A 7,777-nucleotide genomic window follows, 5' to 3' on the forward strand; every position below is an offset into this window, starting at 1 on the left:
GTTTCCGGAATTGGGAATAAATGAGGGTATTTCTTTTGCATTTGATCTTGCCTTTCCCAAGTAAACTCGGGTCCTCTTTTGGCGTTCCAACGGACTTTAACAATCGGGATTCGGCTTTGTTTCAATGTCTTGACGGAGGTGTCCACAATTTCAACCGGTTCCTCCACAAAATGAAGCTTGTCATCAATAGTAAGTTCCTCGAGAGGGATGACGATATCGGGTTCGGCAAGACACTTTTTCAAGTTAGATACATGGAAGGTAGGATGAACGGAGTTCAATTGAGGCGGAAGATCTAAACGATAAGCAACGTTTCCAATACGCTCCAAGATTTCGAAAGGACCAATATACCGCGGATTTAGCTTCCCGCGTTTCCCAAAACGGATTACACCTTTCCAAGGTGCAACTTTTAACATTACTCGGTCACCGACTTGAAATTCGAGGTCGTTGCGTCTTTTGTCGGTGTAGCACTTTTGACGACTCCGGGCCGTCCGGAGCCTATCTCGGATTTGTACGATCTTCTCGGTGGTTTCGTGAATGAGTTCGGGTCCGGTGATTTGCACGTCGCCTACCTCGGCCCAACAAAGAGGTGAACGACATTTTCGGCCGTATAGCGCTTCAAAAGGTGCGGCTTTAATACTCGCGTGATAACTATTGTTGTAAGAGAACTCGGCGAGAGGTAAGTGCTTGTCCCAAGCTTTTCCAAAATCAACCACGCAAGCTCGTAACATGTCCTCCAAGGTTTGAATTGTACGTTCGCTTTGTCCATCAGTTTGAGGATGATATGCGGTGCTCATGTCTAAACGTGTTCCCAACGCTTCTTGCAAGGTACGCCAAAATCTAGAAACAAAACGGCCATCTCGGTCGGAGATAATCGATAAAGGTACACCGTGTCGGGCTACGATTTCTTTAATGTAAAGTTACGCAAGTTTCTCCATTTTGTCGGTCTCCTTCATGGCAAGAATTTGATGAGACGGTCAACAATAACCCAAATGGTATCATAACCGCCCGTCGTTTTTGGTAGTTTGGTGATAAAATCCATCGATATCCTTTCCCACTTCCATTGCGGGATCTCGGGTTGTTGAAGTAGTTCGGACGGTCTTTGGTGTTCGGCTTTGACTTTGGAACATGTCAAACACTTGGAAACATAAGTAGCTACGTCCCTTTTGATGTTCGGCCACCAATATTGTTGTTTAAGGTCGTGGTACATCTTATTGGCACCGGGGTGGATCGAGTATCGTGACTTATGGGCTTCATCTAAAATGAGACTTCGTAGGTTCCCATAACTAGGCACCCAAATCCTTCCGGCGAAATATCGGAGTCCGGTTTCCTTAGTTTCGAATCGAGAGACGAGAATGTTCAAGAGCTCGTGTGAAACGTTTTCATCCTTGAGAGCCTCATCTTGGGCTACCCGAATTTGGCTATTAAGGTTGGTGTGGATGGTGATGTTTAAGGCTCGGACACGAAGAGGCACCGCTCTTTCTTTTCGACTTAAGGCATCGGCTACTATGTTTGCCTTCCCGGGATGGTAACGAAGTTCGCAATCGTAATCGTTTAAGGTTTCAATCCACCTTCGTTGTCTCATGTTTAGTTGCTTTTGATCGAAGATGTGTTGGAGACTTTTGTGATCGGTAAAGATAGTACTCTTGGTTCCATAAAGATAGTGTCTCCACATTTTAAGTGCAAAGACAACGGCTCCGAGTTCGAGATCATGTGTCGTGTAGTTTCGTTCATGAATTTTGAGTTGTCGAGAAGCATAAGAAATGACTTTCGTTCGTTGCATCAACACACACCCAAGACCATGTTTCGAGGCATCGCAATACACAACAAAATCATCGTTGCCTTCGGGAAGTGACAAGATAGGAGCGGTGGTAAGCTTTGTCTTCAAGATTTGGAACGCGGATTCTTGCTCGGTCGCCCAAATGAATTTCTTTCCCTTGTGAGTTAATGCGGTTAGAGGACGTGCAACCAAAGAGAAGTTTTCGATGAATCTACGATAGTACCCGGCGAGACCCAAGAATTGACGAATGTGAGTCGGAGTAGTAGGAGTTTCCCATTTACTAATGGCTTCGATTTTTGATGGATCGACTTTAATACCTTGGTCACTTACAACATGACCAAGAAATTGAACTTCCTTCAACCAAAATTCACACTTGGAGAATTTGGCATAGAGTCTTTCTTGTCTTAAAAGTTCAAGCACAAGTCGAAGGTGTTCCTCGTGTTCTTCTTCGCTTTTTTAATAGACCAAAATATCATCGATGAACACGATAACGAATTTGTCAAGATACGGTTTGCACACGCGGTTCATAAGATCCATGAACACCGCCGGTGCGTTAGTGAGACCAAATGGCATTACAAGAAATTCATAACTACCATAACGAGTTCGGAAAGCGGTTTTGGAGACATCTTCCCCCTTAACCCTTAATTGATGATAACCCGAGCGGAGATCGATTTTTGAATATACGCAAGACCCTTGTAATTGATCAAAGAGGTCATCGATGCGAGGAAGAGGATATCGGTTCTTAACCGTCAATTTGTTTAGTTCACGATAATCAATGCACATTCGTAGGGATCCGTCTTTCTTTTTAACAAACAAAATCGGAGCGCCCCAAGGTGAATGGCTAGGTTGGATAAAACCACGATCAAGTAGTTCTTGGATTTGACTTTGCAATTCTTGCATTTCGGATGGAGCGAGTCTATATGGTGCACGTGCTACGGGTGCGGCTCCCGGAATAAGATCGATTTGGAATTCAACCGGTCGATGGGGTGGAAGACCCGGCAATTCGTCGGGAAATACATCGAAAAAGTCACTAACAATAGGCACATCATCGATATGCTTCTCATCGGACTCGACTTTCTTAACGTGGGCAAGGATCGCAAAACAACCCTTACGGAGTAGTTTTCTAACTTTAAGGCACGAAACGAGGTTGAGTATGGTGCAACTCTTATCGCCATAAACAATCAAAGGTTCACCATTCTCGATAGGAATTCGGATTGCGTTAAGATCACAAAGGATGTGAGATTTCGTTTTGACTAACCAATTCATACCGATTATTACATCAAAGCTTCCTAGTTCCATGGGTATCAAGTCAATTTCAAATTCCTTACCCAAAATGTTTAACGTACACCCCCGGTAATATGTGTCGGCACTTAATAGTTTCCCGTTAGCCACTTCAATGGTATAAGTGGTATCTAGTAGAAGTGGTAGAGTGCTAAAAGAATGAGTCAAAGTCTTGGATACAAAACTCTTATCGGCACCCGAATCGAATAAACAAGTAACATAAGTGTTGTTGAGGAGAAACGTACCCGTGACTAATTCATTGTCATCTCGGGCTTCCTCGGTGTTGATGTTGAAAGCTCGGCCGCGTGTGTTGGGGTTGGCTTTCTTCTTCGGACAGGCATTTCTAAAATGACCCGTTTGGCCACATTCATAACAAGTACCCGATTTTGGTGCATTGGGCACCTTTTGAGCGACGGGGGCGGCACTTCTACAATCGTTGGCCACATGACCACCCCTTTGGCACCGGTGGCAAAATAGATTGCTGCATTCACCATAGTGGTGTTTGTGGCATTTGTTGCAAAAGGGTTTATTTCCGCCATAACTTTTCTTGGCGTCGGAGGTGAAAGGCTTTTTGGTGAAGTTGTTGTTGTAGTTGTTGCTTGATTGAGGGGCTTCCCATTTTCTTTTGTTGTTACCCGACTTGTCCTCGGCTTTAGGCGCCGGTACTACGATTTCGTCAACCGTTTCGATCAATTGGCGGGCCATGTTCAAAGCTTGTTGTAGGTTAGCGGGTTTGGATGACATCACCCCTTGTTTGATGCTCTTTGGAAGACCATACATATAAAGTTCGACCCTTTGAGATTCGGGGTTCACGAGGTTTGGGCACATCAAGGATAGTTCGGTGAATCGTTGATTATAGGCATTGAGATCGTTTCCGACCGCCTCCAAGGTTCTTAGCTCTTGTTCGAGCTTTCGGGTTTCTTCGCGAGGGAAATATTCGATGACCATCTTTTTCCTTAAATCGGCCCAAGAGAGGGCGTGAGCTTCATCGGTACCCACCGATTGTACATAAGTATTCCACCATGTAAGAGCGACACCGGCGAAAGTGTGAGTGGAGTATTTGACCTTGTCTTGGTCCCGACAACCACTTATGCTAAAGACGGCTTCCGTTTGCTCAAACCATCGGGTGAGCACAACCGGTCCCCCGGTTCCATCAAAAGTATGAGGTTTGCACCCCATGAAGGCTTTATAGGAGCATCCCTCGTTTGAGTTACCGGCTCCATTGTTGTTGTTGTTGTTGTTGTTTTGGTTGTTGTTATTATTATTGTTATTGTTGTTGGATGAGTGACCGGCCATGGCCGCATCTACGGCGGTGGCTATCATGCGTTGTAGAGCTTGTTCGGGTGTTTCACGGCGTCGTACACGGCGGGGAGGCATTGTTCCTTCAAAACAAAAGAATACCGTTGGTTAGTATTCTAAATAATACTAACCGTGATATGGAATAAAGATAGAGAGAAAATTTTCCTTGACTCGCCTTAAATTCTTTATGTCATAATGTCGGAACGTTCATATGAGTCACCGTAATATAATCCCGGAAATTATATTACCCTGATTCATATGTGCATTCGACATTATTTCATATAGTCAAGGTGGCGTGTCAATCAAATTAAACAACGTGAGATTTAGATGAAATAAGAGTAGATATGAGTAGAAGCGTTCGAGTATAAATGCACAAATAGTCAAGTAATTCCTACTTCAAGTCTATATGCCGGTTGTAGTCTAGACTCACCAATGTACCCTATGACTCGAGGTTGACACCAATGAACTCTAAATCCCTACAACCAACGCTCTGATACCATCTGTAGCGACCCGACCAAATCATGTTTGACGGCGCCGACTACTTCGGTCCCGTTGCGTGGTCATAAGCCTTTATTATGACTTTTGACCAAAATATGTCGCATTTATTTTATAAGAAAAAGGATGTTTCAAGTTTACAAATGTAGTTCGAAAGACTAGTTACATTACAATGTTTAACGTACGAATGAAACCTATGCGACACAATTTAAAGTAGTCAAAAGACGCTCCATCTATGCATGTATACTCGACATCCAAGCAAGTATCAAAAAGAGTGCGGAAGCATGTATCAAGTGGCTTTCAAGGACCTGAGAAAACATATAGAAAACTATCAACGAAAACGTTGGTGAAATCATAGGTGTTTTAGTAAACGTTGCATTTGAACCACAAGATTTAATATAATATGATTATCTAAATCATTTGCATTCCAAAGTTGTTATTTGTTTCGCGGGCACCCAATTATCAAACTTAACTGTTTTGCACCCTTCGCGTAGTGTTAGAACATACAATAGACCCGAAAATATATTTCATCCGCTAACGGTAGCGAACCGTCCGAATGAGGCTCGTCAAGCCCATGTGATCACATAATATAAGTTCACGTTTACACCCTGCAAGTGTAACTAATGATAATTGAATTGAGGCTTTTTGTTCAAACCCGTACGTGGAATGTTCGTTTTCGTACTTGTATTCAAGTGTAAAAGTATGATACGTATATGTTTCTCATCCCATAGTTTAAAGCATAAAAGTTGTTGAAAGATGGGACTATGATCTCACCTTGAGTGCACGTATGAAAAGTACTTCACAAAGTAACGTGTGCGAAGGATAGTGCTAGTCTTTGAAGGTATTTCGTATGCCCGAGAGACATATTAAATTGATGTGGCTAATATGTTATGATCCAAGTCGGGTCATACCCAATAACAAACTTACCGACACCTTATACGTATTTGATCTTAACGATTGGATCATTAAACAAATACGCGACACTTGGATTTTAGAAAATCGGGTTTCTAAAATATCATCACTTGAGATAAATTATTTGGATAATTTATATATGATATGGATTTAGTTATTTATAGGTTTAAATAACTATATTGTGTTATTTTTTAAGTGGTTTATATAAATATGAAAGTAGTAAATATTTATTTGGTTTCTTTTACAAGTTTTATAAAAATTGCTACATTTTATATAAACACAACAAGAGTGCAGATTTGGGTCTCCAAGAGAGCCCTCTCATGCTCACTTTTGATGGTTCCAACATAGCACAATTACTTAGGTGCATGCTCTTGACTTGTGACAAAAAGACACATGCATACATATTCTCTCAAGTGAAAGAAAAATAAGCACAAAAAAGAGTTTCCTGCTGCCTCCTTCTGTCGTGATTTTACAGCAGCAATAAGGGGTTCAATTCTGATTTTGAAAGCTTATTTTCAAGTGTAAATAAATCCTAACTAAAGGCTAGGGTGTTGGTGATAAGTTTGGGGTATAATCCCTTGAGGTTTCATCATTTTGAGGCTTGCATTCGTCATCATTTCAAGGTTGCTGCTGGCTGAATTTTCCAGCAAATATAAGAGGTCTCTAGCTTGGTTTTATAAGTCTTTAAGTGTGTTAATCCTAACAAAACTTAAGGGTGGTGTTGGTGCATCAAAAGCTTGGAGTTTTACACTCTTACTAATCTTCCTCTTCATCTATTAACCTCCTAACTTGGAGTAGGTACATCCCTTTAAACTAGCTCTTTTACATTTAAGCATATTTTCTAGACTTGATCTATTTTGGAATTCATATTTAATGGTTAAACATATTGAAAGTTTTTCATGATAAATTGCTTCCGCTTTAATCTTGTAACATGAATGTTTATGAAACTTGTTAATATGATGAATTCCAACAATGGTATCTAGAGCCGAGGTCATAGAAATATGCTTCTTGTATTTGGCTTGAAAACCCATTTAGATTACAATCTAGTAACATGCATGAAACTAGAATGTAAAAAAATTTTGGGTTTTGGATGGGGGTATTTTTTGGCCGAAATTTTGGGGTTCCAAAAGGGGTTTGGAACTTCAAATTTGGTCATGTTTTGTTGTTAGTTGTTGTTCACAATCAAGCCTTGACCTTGTGGTTGAATTTGTGTATGTTTGGTTGCATATTATTGGTTGTAATATTCATTCATTTGGTTTGTAATAATCTTGTAATTTGGCTATGTAATTTATTTTATTTTGGTATGTAAAATAGATTAGGTTGTAATTTCCTTTTCCTAGAAAAAATGTATTAGGTTGTATATTTTTTTTGTAAATAAAAAGAAGATACAAGATGATGAAGACATGAAGAACACAAGGAGCATTTGGATGCAAGATTAAGTGGGAGATTTTAAAATCTCTTACTTAGTGTTAAAAACCCTTAACCCGGTGACATTTGTTTTCGGCTAAACAAATGTCCACCAAAATGGCTAGATTGTGAACATACTTATTTTGTGTGGTTGTTTGTATGTTTATGGATTGTATGTTTGATTGCAACAAATTAATCACACAAGTTAACAACAAACAAAACGACAATTTAATTGGTTAATTAGACGTATTAATGACATGCAAAATAGAAATTTAAATGGTTAAATTGAAAAGGCAACTAAAGACCTTAATAAATGGTTATTAAGAACAAGAAAAGGATAACAAATATAAATTGGTTTATATCAAGTAATTGGCTCAATTACAAGACATGAAATTGGTTTTTCATAAGTACCATACACTAAATGCATGTTGGTGTATGGCATAAAAGTTTTCTCAAACTAGTATTAATGAAAACTTAAATCCCTTTTACAAACAAGGTAAACAAGTTTAACGCCATCCTATTGTGTGACACTTAAAAGTATTAGGGAACTCATGATGGGATAAAGGTCACCTAACCGTTGTGAGCAAACTAATATGATTGAGGTAA

This window comes from Rutidosis leptorrhynchoides, chromosome 3 (assembly GCF_046630445.1).
Source record: "Rutidosis leptorrhynchoides isolate AG116_Rl617_1_P2 chromosome 3, CSIRO_AGI_Rlap_v1, whole genome shotgun sequence".
NCBI lineage: Eukaryota > Viridiplantae > Streptophyta > Magnoliopsida > Asterales > Asteraceae > Rutidosis > Rutidosis leptorrhynchoides.